The sequence below is a fragment of the Dermacentor andersoni genome, chromosome 2 (assembly GCF_023375885.2).
Source record: "Dermacentor andersoni chromosome 2, qqDerAnde1_hic_scaffold, whole genome shotgun sequence".
In the NCBI taxonomy this organism is placed as follows: domain Eukaryota; kingdom Metazoa; phylum Arthropoda; class Arachnida; order Ixodida; family Ixodidae; genus Dermacentor; species Dermacentor andersoni.
The window spans coordinates 132,956,310-132,971,818 of NC_092815.1; the positions used below are offsets into that span (position 1 = coordinate 132,956,310).

Here is a 15,509-nt window from a genome sequence, read left to right on the forward strand (position 1 = left end):
AAGACAGCTCGTTTGTTTCTCTTCTTTTCGGTGTTGTTTTTCGCTGCATCCTCTCAACAAACTATCGGCAAGCAAGCATTAGCCATGTCAAGATATACAATATATACCTACTTAGGCATAACATTCGACAAGGCGCCGCTGGTGTAGTGGTATCATGCAAGATTCCCATTCTTGCGACCCGGGTTCGATTCCCGGGCGGCGCACGCTTTTTTTTTTTTTTTCTTTATAACGGTAATCTTATCATACCCACATTTCATCGAATTCATAAATTACATTGTCCTGACTGACGCGGCAGAGACATTTGCGAGACATTTGAAGAAAGAATGTTCGCCTGTCACTCATTCGATCTTATATACGGGCTTTCACGGCCTTCGCAGCCCCCAAACAAAAACTGGCGTAGCTATGATTTTAATTATACTTGTTGAGGGGCTGCGAAATATTACTCTGATTTTACTAACGCAGAGCATCAACGCCCGACATTGAGAGTAAATCAGCAAATACACGCAGCGGTGCACACTTTTAGATGCCTTTTCTCTTTTTCTCGCATTTTAAACAGAGCAGGATAGACATATTTGCCTTGGTTAACACAAGACACCAACAAGAATGAAGCGTTCGGTTGCGGAAAACTTGTTAAGAATCAACTAATGCCATCTGCGATTGTACGTTTATTAACGCGCCTTATTATGCTTTAGAGCATAAGGCGCCCAACAATTTGCTTCGAACGCCATGACTGCATAAAACAAATTAGACGATATGATAGCACCTAGACGTGACCGTATATTGATGAAACTTCCGCATGCAGTTACGCTATAGCCGTTATATGCATCGGCGCACTCATCAGCAGTATGCATACCTTTTGCGACGAGCTCTGCCTCCGCTTCAGCTTCATATTTTCCAACAGCGATGCTCGTATATCTTTTCGACGCACTGACCGCTTCCTGTAGTTTCGAAATCCAACATTGCTGATTGGGGCCGGGCGTCACCACTGGAAATGCTGGCGCTACGGTCGGCGTGACAGTAGGGTCTGTTGTAGGTTGCCTCAATGCGCACTTCGCTGCGAGGCCAGTGAGGCGGTGCGTGAGGTGGACATCGTGGTACGCTCTTTATTCTTAGGTGGTACCCTACCTAACAGTAAACCTGACAGTGTAGGGTGTCTGAAGGCTCTCCTCCTCGCCCCCGCGAGCGTGGGAGAAGCAGAGTTCAGGCACGCTACCTGACAGAAGCGGACGGCGCGCGCATCGAGCCACCCTACATCATAGTGCGGGGCATGAGCAGGGCACAGGTGTTCTGTTACGAAGCGTGAAAGAGATCACAGGCGCACAGCTGCCGCGTCGGCCGCTTCGGAAGTAGGAGAGTAGGCTGAGAACCTGCTGGTTTTAGCAACGGCCTTAGCCGCACTGTAGTTCACAGCTCACCAATGATACATAATGAAACATCAAAAAAAAATTTTTTTTTTCAGAAAGAAAAGTTTGAATCGTTGCGAAGGGCTATCGCGTTGTCTGTATAGCTGCACAGCGAGAGTGTTTTAGAACAGCTCCAGATGCGTTCGCACAAACATGTTTGCTTTTGTCCTGTCAAATGATCGCATGCTGTGACCTAAAGCCCGCAGCACGGGGCAAATTCGTGCGTTACGTGTACTGCGTTCGTGACGAAAAAAAAATAAAGGTGGGGAGAAAAAAGAAAGGAACACTACGCCGAAAGCGGTACAAGAGCGGGTAGAACACTGCCTCGCCCTGTCCGCTCTTTATTGTATTGCTTTTTCTTTCCGCTCTTCGGGCATAAACGTAGGCGCGTTTGTAATGTAGCATGTTTTATTATGCAGTTTTTTAGTTGGCGAATATTTTTTTAATGCCTTGAAGCGCAATATTCCACCTGTTCAGATGAGTTATCTGAAGAGGTGGAAATTACTTGCACGGCCAGTCGCAATGTCGATTGCGGAAGCTGTAACTGAAAATAAAGTATTTACTCGAAGGTAGGCCGAATACGAATCTAGCTAGGTCTACCCCTATTTGTTGAATTCGCGGAGAAATAAAAATATATAGAACTTGAATTCAGATCGGCCCTTATTATTTTTTTAGAAAGAAAGTTAGAAACATACATGACACACCTTTATTTGCCGTAAGTATATCTCACTAGTCGATTCCCCAAGCAGCTACGACACTCGTCGGAACTGCCAGAGAAGTCGTCCTCATCGGATGCTTCGCCGGCGTACTCGGCATCTCAAACGACGTCGTCCTCGGTGCGTTCGATATGCAGCGCTTGCTAAAGCCAGTCTGGGTGATCTGCAGACTGGCTTTACGGCGGGCACGACGAAGAAACTACATTAGCTCTGTGCTACCGCTAGCTTTGTTCATTTATATAGGTCGACATTCTTTGGTCACGAATATACGTCGATAGCTCATTTTGTGTAACATTCTGAAAAAGGAAAGAAACAGAAAGGAAAAAGGTGGACCTATATTCAAATAAATACAGTATTCACCTTATTACCATTATACCTGTTCACTTTATGTTCCATGTTGAAATCGTTAAATTGAGCAGTTGAGTCTGTTCAGTCCAGCCCCAATTTCGACATCAGCGTTTTAAAAATGTGGCACGAAATATATTGGCAATTCAGTTAACAGTTTAACACAAGAATGTACCTCCGACAGCTTGGAATAATAATGACTGCAAAGCCAATGCGCATTGGAGCACATTTTGCATCTTCACTAAGTCTCCGTTCCAGTTTTGAGATTCGAACAAGTGAATAATTTTTTTTTTTAAGATGTTTACTAGCGGATCGTCTCTATTGCTACATGCCGATTACAATTTATCGTGCATGTACTCCACTTCATATAATGCACCTGAACAGACCGAATCGCTTTATATTCCACAGGCGATATCCCGAAAAAAAAGTGCGTTCCATTAAAGAAAGGAAAGAAACGAGACACGCGGGTGGTACCACTCGCTCCGAAATGGAAATATTGAGTGATAATTAAATGAGAATGGAAGTACAGAGTGACATCGCGATGCGAAATGCTGCAGAGAAACGGAAATATCGCGCGACATAACACCCTTGCCCGTGCACGTGCAACCGCTCCTTGAGAGTTCGTGCGATCACTGCATCGAGACGGAATTCGCTGCAGCTTTATAGACAGCGTACAACACGAACATATTTCATTACATTTATTTCAGACACGCAGGCACAAAAAAAAAGAAAAAAACAACTGCCTCGGCGGGCACCATCGCGCGCGGCCGCACAGAGTGAATACAGTGATACGGCGGGCGTCAAGTGTTTCATGTGCTTGCGCAGTGTTGGAATCTCAGTGCTGACGCCCGTTGTTGCAAATGGGTCGCAAGCCCCAAGGGTAGCGTTGACCTGGCGGCCTGGGGCACTGGAAGCATCCGAAGGTCCCGGCAAAGCATGAGTCGACTGGTAACAGAACAACTGGTTTATTCTAACATCGCAAAAGAGCGGGTGGTCAGGTCGAACGAAGTGAGAGACGGGAGAGCACGTAACTCGACAGAAGAAATCGGAGCCTCTCTCCTGGCGTCCGGGGGCAGCTGCTCTTATACTCTCGGCGTCGCGGGCAAGAAGGAAGGTCACGGGATGAGACCACGTGACGGCGGAGCACGGACGAGCTGAGAGACATGTTGAGACGAGTGTAGTGACGCATCGCCAACCCGGCGACGGACAGACCTCCTCGCTTCTCACTTGGGGAGCTCCTCTCCCCGGCTGCCGCGCTTTGACAAGCGTGGGCACACACACACACACGCACACACGAAGACACGTGGCACTGAAACACGCCTGGACGCGCTTGGCGGGGAGGCTTTGCGGCAGCTCCGAACGGGCCAAAATGTCCGCCGCTTTGAAAGAAGCCCCGGCGTCCGTTGCATCCGCGCCGGCTATACCGCGCGTCGTAGGCGAAACGTAACAGACCGCCCCGCCGGGGGAAGGAGATCCCGATGGCCAGGGGACTGCATCCGCTGTCCGGAGGGATGTCGCTTGATGATGCTCATAACCGAAGTCGGTCGTCCTTCGGCGTTTCTTGAGCGCAGCGCAGAGAAGGCCTCGTTCTCTCGTTCAGGTTCACACAGGACACTGCAATGTGACTTCGGGAGAGTTGACATTTTTGTTCTCGTTCCCGGCAAGCGTTAGAACTACGCCGAAAGTCAACCGCTCAGTCAGCAAGCACGGCACAACCCTCACTAAGCCCTGCCAGGCTCTTTCCCCTTTTATACTACTGCCTAGTTCCTTACAGTAGTTTAGCAGCACTCAGAACGCGTCCACAAATCGGAAAATTGCACTAGAAAGCACATCATCACTTTGAAACACTACACAAAAGCAATATGTTAAAAATCCTACCTCAGGAAGAAAAACATCAGTAACAAACAATTTTGAGGCTGATTCCCACGTTAGGGGCTTCGACTTAAGCCATCGGCGTTACCGTTGAGACTCCCCTTTTTGTAACGCACCTCAAAGGAATATTGTTGCAAAGCGAGGCTCCAGCGCAGGAGCCGGCCATTTGTGGAAGAGATAGTCTGCAGCCATTGGAGAGGGCAGTGATCCGTCTCGAAACATGCGAAGCGGAGATCGCAGCGAGCGACCGTACACTAGCTCAGCTGGCGAAAACCCCGTAGCCGCATGCGGCGCGGTCCTCAATGCAAACATCACCCCAGGTAGACACAGCTCCCAGTCAGTTTGTTGTGCAAACCACAATGCTCTCAACACGCGCCTCTTGACGGAGTGGAGCTTCTTAACGGAATTCGACTGGGGGTGGTGCACTGAGCTGTGTAACAGCTTTACCCCGCACCTTTCGAGAAAGGCTGTCGTCAAAGCGCTAGTAAACACTGTGCCCTGATCTGACTGGATCTCCGCAGGAAAACCAACTCGCGCAAATATGGACAGTAGTGCATTGACTATCTCAACTGAGCTGAGTTCTTTAAGCGGCACTGCTTCAGGGAACTTTGTCGCTGGGCAGATCACAGTCAAAATGTGTCTGTACCCCGTGGCTGTTACCGGCAGAGGTCCCACTGTATCAATAACGAGCCGTCTGAAAGGCTCCGTAATGATAGGTACCAACTTCAACGGCGCCCTCGATTTGTCCCCTGGTTTGCCCACCCGCTGACAGGTGTCGCATGTCTTCACAAAGTGGTCTGCGTCCCGAAAACACCCTGGCCAATAGTACTCTTGCAAGAGACGGTCCTTAGTTTTCTTAACTCCTAGGTGTCCGGACCACGAACCCCCATGCGACAAGCGCAACAGATCCTGACGGTAGCACTGAGGCACGATCAGCTGATCGAACTCCACTCCTCTGCGGTCTAGATACTTTCGGTACAGGACCCCACCTCTTACCACAAAGCGAGCATTTTTCTTGGCGATACCTTCCTTGACAATGCAGCGTATGTTTTCTAGGCTGCCATCCTTCTTTTGCTCGGCTATCAAAGCCGCCCGGCTGACTTTTAGCAACCTATTAAGTCCGTCTGACGTAGGCGCGATGAGCAAATCTGCAGATAGCTCTTCTAACTTTCCCGCATCGGGAATTTCCTCTCCAGTATCTGGTGCCTTTAACGCTACAGGCTCAATTTTATTCAGTTCGGGCGTGCTCTGAATATCAGCTTGCTGCACCTCTGACCCTTTCTCATTGTTCGACAACGTCGGTCCCGCAACTACCGCCTTTGCAGCGAGCTCCCGAACCTTCGATCTGGTTAAGGCCTGAACGCTAGCCTCACCAAACAAAAGCCCCTTCTCGCGCAGGAGGTGATCGGACCTGTTCGAAAATAGGTACGGGTACTGGGGGGGCAGCATAGATGACACTGCGGCCTCCGTCTCAAGTGCTCCGAAAGGTCCTTCAATAAGCGCTTTTGCTACGGGCAGACACACACTATGAGCTTCCACGGCTTGCTTGATCCATGCGCACTCGCCCGTGAACATATCGGGTTCTACGTATGAGGGGTGAACTACATCCATTGTAGCTGCGGAATCGCGAAGCACTCGGCACTCTTTCCCGTTCACGAGGAGGTCTCGCATGTAAGGCTCGAGAAGCTTCATGTTCTCGTCAGTGCTGCATAATGACAAAAACACGACTTTTGTTTTTGTTTCTGGACACTGCGCCGAAAAGTGACCCGGCTTCTGGCACGTATAACAAACGCGCGCTTGCCTCGTCTCGAACCTCTTTCTGCGTTCGGCTTCGGTTGCCGCCGTTTCCTTACGTTCGGTCGGACTGCTTTCACTCGCATCCGCACTACGTGTGTCCCCCTTTGCTCTCATGGGCGTGAACTTCGGCCTCTCAAACTTGGGGCCAAATTCACCCTTTTGACCGTCCTTAGCTCCGCGAGCCCGACGCGTCACAAACTCCTCGGCTAGCTCAGCGGCTCTAGCCACCGTACTAACGTCTGGCCTATCCAAGACCCAGTACCGCACGTTCTCAGGTAACCGACTATAAGACTGTTCTAGCCCGAAACACTGCAGAACTTTCTCGTGGTCACCAAACGCTTTCTCTTCTTTGAGCCACTCCTGCATGTTTGACATAAGCCTGTACGCAAACTCTGTATATGACTCACTTTTGCCTTTCTCATTTTCCCGAAACTTCCGACGGAACGCCTCCGCTGACAGCCGGTACTTTTTTAGCAGACTCGATTTCACTTTGTCGAAATCCTCTGCCTCCTCTCTCTCCAAGCGAGCGACTACGTCGGCCGCCTCGCCGGGTAGCAAAGTGAGCAAGCGCTGTGGCCACGTTTCCCGAGAGAACCCCTGCTTCTCGCACGTTCGCTCAAAGTTAACCAGGAACAAACCAATGTCCTCTCCAAGCTTAAACGGCCGCATCAGGTCAGTCATTTTGAACAATACTCGTTCTCCTGCACCGTGTGCCTGACTTCCATTACGAGCGCGTTCCATCTCTACCTCGAGACGCTTCATTTCCAAAGCGTGTTCGCGCTCTTCTTTTTCTTTCTGTTCTTTTCGTTCCCGCTCATCTTTCTCTTTCTGTTCTTTAAGTTCACGCTCCTGTCTCTCTTTCTGTTCTTTAAGTTCGCGCTCCTGTCTCTCTTTCTGTTCTTTAAGTTCGCGCTCCTGTCTTTTTGCCGTCTCCCTCTCCTCAATGGTCTCAAGGCATTCCGACAGCTCGTCATCCTCAGTTTCTAACTCAAGAATAGCCCTTAGCAGTTCTGGTTTTCTGAGTTTGTCTGAGACATCCAGACCCAACTCTCTTGCAAGCTCCAGCAATTTCGGTTTGCGCAACGACTTCAAATCCATGGCTGCTCTGAATGCTGCTTTCTCTACTGCCTACTATTCTCTTGCCGCAAACTAACCCGGCAGCAACGACAACCACAATTACCAGCTCTGTTTCTGACACTAACAAAAGCCTGGCAAAACTCAGAAGAAGAAAGTCCCGCACTCACCAAACCTCGCAGCCAAGAATTCAGCGCAGTCGTTCCGCTGCAGGCAACCAGTCATCACACAGGGCTCGTTGCACTGCTCCCGGATGGTCGTTGTGCTGCTCAGCATACAGTCAACCGCATCTCTTCGCTGCTGGCCTCCGTTGTCGCGATCTCACCGCTGGCAACCAGCTGTTGGAATCTCAGTGCTGACGCCCGTTGTTACAAATGGGTCGCAAGCCCCAAGGGTAGCGTTGGCCTGGCGGCCTGGGGCACTGGAAGCATCCGAAGGTCCCGGCAAAGCATGAGTCGACTGGTAACAGAACAACTGGTTTATTCTAACATCGCAAAAGAGCGGGCGGTCAGGTCGACCGAAGTGAGAGACGGGAGAGCACGTAACTCGACAGAAGAAATCGGAGCCTCTCTCCTGGCGTCCGGGGGCAGCTGCTCTTTTACTCTCGGCGTCGCGGGCAAGAAGGAAGGTCACGGGATGAGACCACGTGACGGCGGAGCACGGACGAGCTGAGAGACATGTTGAGACGAGTGTAGTGACGCATCGCCAACCCGGCGACGGACAGACCTCCTCGCTTCTCACTTGGGGAGCTCCTCTCCCCGGCTGCCGCGCTTTGACAAGCGTGGGCACACACACACACACGCACACACGAAGACACGTGGCACTGAAACACGCCTGGACGCGCTTGGCGGGGAGGCTTTGCGGCAGCTCCGAACGGGCCAAAATGTCCGCCGCTTTGAAAGAAGCCCCGGCGTCCGTTGCATCCGCGCCGGCTATACCGCGCGTCGTAGGCGAAACGTAACAGCAGCTTGTCCAGGACCACACCGTTTGGCAGTTGGAAACTTCACTTGTATTGGTGGAACTTGCAGAAATGTCCAGGGAGGGAGCACGCACACGCTTCGTTTGAGTACCGGCAGCCTAACTATGATGAGAGCGCCGTGTTATCCCTAGCTCATACCCCCTTCGGTGGCGCGCTCCTGGTGGATGGCGCCACCGTATGACCATGCGCCGTACGGTGGCGCAAGGCCATATACCGTGCTGGCTAGGTGACTATTTGTCACCGCGCCCGTATCAACGGGGATGCCAATAAATCATCATCAGCGACAGCAGCGCCCAATTCCGTATGCGGGGATCCGCGATGGCTAGCGCGATCCCCGCATACGCGCTCACGCGGGGAACTCTGGGAAGGAAAGGGTCGACCGTTTAGCCTGAGGCCTAATAACTAACCGTGCGGCCGGCCCCTCGAACCCGGATGCTCTCGTAGAGGCCCCCAAATCCTACGCTGAAATTACTAACTTCTACAAGGAGACGAGACGCGTGTTCCCGGTTCCCCACCCCGACCTTGACCGAGCGCAAGCAACCATGCTTCGCAGACTGCAGATCGATTCCGTTCTCAGTCATTCTAGGCTTTATTTAATCACTGGCGGGGATTGCGACCCCGTCTATACAAAGTGCGACCACGGAGTGTTCGCCACTCGGGCACACATTCTCTGGGGATGCGAGGGTAACCCTCCCCCACAATCATTACTGCCATGCAGCTCCCTGCGAGGAGCGTTGGAACCAGCTGCTGACAAGAGCAGACAAGAAAACACAACTGGCGTGCACTCGTCTCGTGGGCCCAAGACGTCGCCCCCACCTGGGAGCCGCCTACCTGCCCTAACTTCCAACCCTGCAGTGGCAAATAAAGTTTCTCTCTCTCTCTCTTTCTCCCAATTCCGTGGGGAGCCTTGAAGTCCGTATACAATGTATGCACACACGGCTATAAACGCCTGAGGGCGTATACGCGTGCGCATATGTATAGGCTCCCTGCTGTTCTGTAAAATTTTTTACTATTCCAGTCGGGATACTACTACTCTGGACGCTGTGAAATTGGTCATATTCTTCCTTATTGTCGATTTTGCTATCTTAATTGTCAGTTTTATTTCTCTCACGAAGCTGCTATTGGCTCAAAACCCCAAGATGGCGAATTCAACAACTTGGCAGAATTTGACAGTGCCCAGAATACCGGAATACCACCCAGGTTCGTAAAATTTCGGAGATAGAGAGAGAGAGCAAGAAAAAAAACTGGAGATATAGTCACACTTTTCCGTATCGGATACCTGGGTCTTTACTCTTTTTCGTGCGCCAATCCCGAAGATAGCGCAGTCTAGAAATATGGTCCGATCCCGAAGGTAAAGAGCACTCGAAAAATATGGACCGATCCCGAAGGTACTTCAATGTAATAATGTGAGCTGTTCTCGTGAGAATGTGTACTCCAAAAATGTAGGCTTATTCCGAAGATAGTGCCGTAAAAAAAAAAAATAGTAATGAACAGTCCGACTCTCCTCCTACTCCCCTCAGGCGACGGGTGACGCGCCAGAGTGTCGATCGAGGTGACTTCGCCCCATTGTCACCCACAAATCGCTCAGGAAGGCATTGTCCTTGATCAATTAGAGGTAGAATCGCAACCCAACTTTTTTTTCTTTTTTCTGGAAGGGGGGGGGGGGGGGCAGGGGGGCGCGAGAGGCGGCTTGCCAGTAGGTCTAGGATATTTTGTCTCTTTCTCGGGTATTCGAAGAACTGTTGATATTATCCACAGGGACTATTTTAAAGCTTCTATAGCTTGTATGGCGCCGACTTCATTCTACTGCTGCCTAAATACAATGACACTTACTGGGCTTCACGCTGGACCTATGCTGTGCATTGGTATATGAGGAATGCGGTGCGTGGCTTACGGAATAATTTTCACCGCGTACTCACATTTAAACGTGTGCACGAGCGTCTCTGCTTAACTACGAACTGTATGAACACGTATAACACAATGTGACCTACACAAATAAGCAAGAACCGGCGGTAACCGCTGCTGCCAATTCTACCTACTTTCTGCGTCTTGACAAACAATGTATGTCTACGCGAACATATTCTGCACCGCTGTTCTATAGTAACGATACTAATCCTAATGAGTTGAAGCATGGCAGCGACTACGAATGGAAAGGTTGACTTAATATAACTTGTTCTTGGGTAAGTTGACTAACATTCGGTGAAGCCATTTGAAAACGCAAATAAAACAAACGCAAATAACAGAAGACCGGAAACCAGGTGTGCTCGATGGTGTCAGTTACTTCTCTTCCTTCTGTTTGTTTTGTTCGCGCCTTGAAATGGCTTCACGGAGTGAAAAGGACTTTTAGGGGACCAGAGAACATATATAGACATTAGTCTAGCCCGCAAAAAAATCTTGCAGTTTACCCAGTCGAATGCTGCCGATGGGAATCCTTTAGCACATTAATCGGCTGCCGAAGTCGATGCAAAGTATATAGGCCATTGATAGACTCTTCAGAGAAATGACATGCATCCGAAAGAGGGGTTGTAGATTTATAAGTGGTGCCGCGGGTGCATGAAGCATGTATATTTCTTATCGAGAACATATATATAGTAACAGTGGGCTCGGGCATGATGATTTAATTGCAAACCATGATCTTGCGGTGATATTTAAGGATAAAATTCTTCGTAACACTGGCACATGCTGTCTGCCATAGGCTAACATTATTAATTAAAGCGAATCTTTCTTTTCCTATAGCCCACCACGGTTTCGCATCCGTCGGTGCGTACAACTCGCAGCGTAGGCTTGTGGATAATAAATATTGGCACTGGCCTTTATAACAACTGCGTGTTGACCGGCAAAGTGTACAGTGCGAGACAGCGCACCTATGTTTCGCGTAATAAAACTAGACGTCCACACATGTAGTCTCCGTATAAAATGCAGCCTCATATAGGTAGCACACAGTCCGCTTAATGAAATAGCGCATGACGTTGAATGACTTAACTCATTTTCTTACTTGGGCTACTCCATTCTAAGAAAAAAAAAAACGCATATGTGCCATCGGAGGCTTCGGCTTAGTATAGTAAAGAGTTTTGTGCAAGAAAGCGCAGTATATTTCTTTGTTCTGCATTTTTGAAACACTTAGCTATACTATACAGAAAACATATAAGTGTAATGTTGGCCTATAGCCCACATACTTTAACGGAATTGCGCTATACTTTCAATGGCCCTTTTCTTTTTTCGTATACTTGGCATCCCTCAACCTCGAACCACTGAGTATATGCCACAGGGACACAAAAGGGATATAAAAGCATTTAAATGTGCTTACAGGCCGCCATTGGAATATGAACCTGGCAACGTTTAACGCTAGAACGTTATCTAGTGAGGTGAGTCTAGCAGTGCTATTGGAGGAATTAGAGGGCAGTAAATGGGATATAATAAGGCTCAGTGAAGTTAGGAGGCCAAAAGAAGCATATACAGTGCTAAAAAACGGGCACGTCCTGTGCAACCGGGGCTTAACAGAGAGACGAGAACTAGGAGTCGGATTCCTGATTAATAAGAATATAGCTGGTAACATACAGGAATTCTATAGCATTAACGAGAGGGTGGCATGTCTCGTTCTGAAACTTAATAAGAGGTACAAAATGAAGGTTGTACAGGTCTACGCCCCTACATCCAGTCATGATGACCAGGAAGTCGAAAGCTTCTATGAAGACGTGGAATCGGCGATGGGTAAAGTCAAAACAAAATACAGTATACTGATAGGCGATTTCAATGCCAGGGTAGGCAAGAAGCAGGCCGGAGACAAGTCAGTGGGGGAATATGGCATAGGCTCTAGGAATAGCAGAGGAGAGTTATTAGTAGAGTTTGCAGAACAGAATAATATGCGGATAATGAATACCTTTTTCCGCAAGCGGGTTGGCCGAAAGTGGACGTGGAGGAGCCCGAATGGTGAGACTAGAAATGAAATCGACTTCATACTCTGCGCGAACCCTGGCATCATACAAGATGTAGACGTGCTCGGCAAGGTGCGCTGCAGTGACCATAGGATGGTAAGAACTCGAATTAGCCTTGACTTGAGGTACATAAGAAACTGGTACATAAGAAGCCAATCAATGAGTTAGCGGTAAGAGGGAAACTAGCGGAATTCCGGATCAAGCTACAGAACAGGTATTCGGCTTTAACCCAGGAAGAGGACCATAGTGTTGAAGCAATGAACGCCAATCTTATGGGCATCATTAAGGAGTGCGCAATAGAAGTCGGTGGTAACGCCGTTATACAGGAAACCAGTAAGCTATCGCAGGAGACGAAAGATCTGATCAAGAAACGCCAATGTATGAAAGCCTCTAACCCTACAGCTAGAATAGAACTGGCAGAACTTTCTAAGTTAATCAACAAGCGTAAGACAGCGGACATAAGGAACTATAATATGGATAGAATTGAACAGGCTCTCAGGAACGGAGGAAGCCTAAAAGCAGTGAAGAAGAAACTAGGAATAGGCAAGAATCAGATGTGTGCGTTAATAGACAAAGCCGCCAATATCGTTACTAATATGGATGAGATAGTTCAAGTGGCTGAAGAGTTTTATAGAGATTTATACAGTACCAGTAACACCCACGACGATAAGGTGAGAGAGAATAGGCTATAGAGGAACTTGAAATCCCACAAGTAACACCGGAAGAGGTAAAGAACGCCTTGGGAGCTATGCAAAGGGGGAAGGCAGCTGGGGAGGATCAGGTAACAGCAGATCTGTTGAAGGATGGTGGGAACACTGTCCTAGAAAGATTGGCCGCCGTATATACACAATGCCTCATGACCTCGAACGTACCAGAATCTTGGAAGAACGCTAACATAATCCTAATCCACAAGAAAGGGGACGCCAAAGACTTGAAAAATTATAGACCGATCAGCTTACTGTCCGTTGCCTACAAAGTATTTACTAAGGTAATCGCAAATCGAATCAGGAATACCTTAGATTTCTGTCAACCAAAGGACCAGGCAGGATTCCGTAAGGGCTACTCAACAATAGACCATATTCACACTATCAATCAGGTGATAGAGAAATGTGCGGAATATAACCAACCCTTATATATAGCCTTCATTGATTACGAAAAAGCATTTGATTCAATCGAAACCTCAGCAGTCATGAAGGCACTACTAAATCAGGGTGTAGATGAGCCATATGTAAAGATACTGGAAGCTATCTATAGCGGTTCCACAGCCACCGTAATCCTCCACAAAAAAGCAACAAAATCTCAATAAAGAAAGGCGTCAGACAGGGAGATACGATATCTCCAATGCTATTCACAGCATGTTTACAGGAGGTATTCAGAGACCTGGAGTGGGAAGAATTGGGGATAAAAGTTGATGGAGAATACCTTAGCAACTTGCGATTCGCTGATGATATTGCCTTGCTTAGTAACTCAGGAGACCAATTGCAATGCATGCTTACTGACCTGGAGAGGCAAAGCAGAAGGCTGGGTCTGAAAATTAATCTACAGAAAACTAAAGTAATGTTTAACAGTCTCGGGAGATAACAGCAGTTTACGATAGGTAGCGAGGCACTGGAAGTGGTAACGGAATACATCTACTTAGGGCAGGTAGTGACCATGGATCCGGATCATGAGACTGAAATAACCAGAAGAATAAGAATGGGCTGGGGTACGTTTGGCAGGCATTCTCAAATCATGAACAGCAGGTTGCCACTATCCCTCAAGAGGAAAGTGTATGACAGCTGTGTCTTACCAGTACTCACCTACGGGGCAGAAACCTGGAGGCTTGCGAAAAGGGTTCTGCTGAAATTGAGGACGACGCAGCGAGCTATGGAAAGAAGAATGATAGGTGTAACGTTAAGGGATAAGAAAAGAGCAGATTGGGTGAGGGAACAAACGCGGGTAAATGACATCTTAGTTGAAATCAAGAAAAAGAAATGGGCATGGGCCGGACATGGAATGAGGAGGGAAGATAACCGATGGTCATTAAGGGTTACGGACTGGATTCCAAGGGAAGGGAAGCGTAGAAGGGGGCGGCAGAAAGTTAGGTGGGCGGATGACATTAAGACGTTTGCAGGGACAACATGGCCACAATTAGTACATGACCGGGGTAGTTGGAGAAGTATGGGAGAGGCCTTTGCCCTGCAGTGGGCGTAACTAGGCTGATGATGATGATGATGACATATATGTATAGCCACCCTCGGAATATTTCGGAGCACGCAAAAGGAGAATAAGTTAAATTTTCTTGCCACTTCACCACAGAGTGCGAAATGTACGTCGGGAATGTGATTATTGTGTGGAGAAGTACCAACGGCTAACTGTCGTTTGGAAGACCTGTGAATACGCTGCGATGAAACTTACATTTTGTTCGGATCCGGTGTTCCGAAAACTTTTGAGGTAAGGGGTACTATTCTTGTCCCGCCTCTATATATGCTCACAATTTTTTTTTCTCTCTCTGCAAACGTCATACTTCGTCTTCGTCCGCGTGACAATTCTCCGTCGACGCCTCACATTGTGCATCAGCACGGACATGCCGTTTGCATTTCGACATAGCTTGGAAGGTGTGTATGTAGGCATGACATAGCATGACATGAAAGTTGGTGCAGTGCACGATCATAAAATATTGTATGAGCATGCACGTAACATTCTATTAAAACAAAGCCAATTTTACGCGTCGATCTAATTTATAGGGCATTTAATTAACCGCTTCACTAACGTTTCCCTTCACCTAGGTTCCAGCATATGCATTGGATCTGCATTATTTGCATGTATTGTGTGTCTATTTGTATAGAATTTCACTTAGACTTTTCAATAAAGGTTTGTTTAATTCCAACAAGCGTGAACCTGTGCTCATTCATTCATTCATTCACCGTGACTGGTCGATGGTTCAACAAAGTTGGATAATCTCTTAGTTGTTGCTTTGGAGTGTCATTTCGTGGGCACGCATGTGTATGTGTAGCAGTATAGTAGCGGCAGTGATTAAAAGGTCTTCACTCCGTGAGTGTGTGCCGACCATTTGTAGCCGACGGAAAAATTACTTTCGGGGTTGGTGCAACTTTCTCACACTTTCCTTTTTTTTTTTCCACACCCACCGTAACCAACTCCTGGAAACTACTGCGACAAACACAACAAGGCAGGCACCGCTATAGTGCGGAAACGCATCGTTTGGCTGCGTTAACCTCTCCATATATAACAGGAGAGCACGCTATACCAGAGTTAAGCAACGAAGAGATGAAGCGCATTTTGAACCGACCCAGAATGTCATCGGCGTGAACTCGGAGTGGGATAAAGGAAAAGTGCCCCATTAGGTTAAAAATATCGCTTATACACCATATAACGGCCGGAACGAAGA

General features: G+C 48.3%; 1 non-coding gene across 1 annotated transcript; it reads left to right on the plus strand.

The window, feature by feature from the left end:
• Window positions 1-132: 132 nt before the first annotated feature.
• On the plus strand, window positions 133-203 carry TRNAG-CCC (transfer RNA glycine (anticodon CCC)). Its single transcript has one exon. It is a non-coding gene; the product is annotated as a tRNA-Gly (tRNA).
• Window positions 204-15,509: the final 15,306 nt, after the last annotated feature.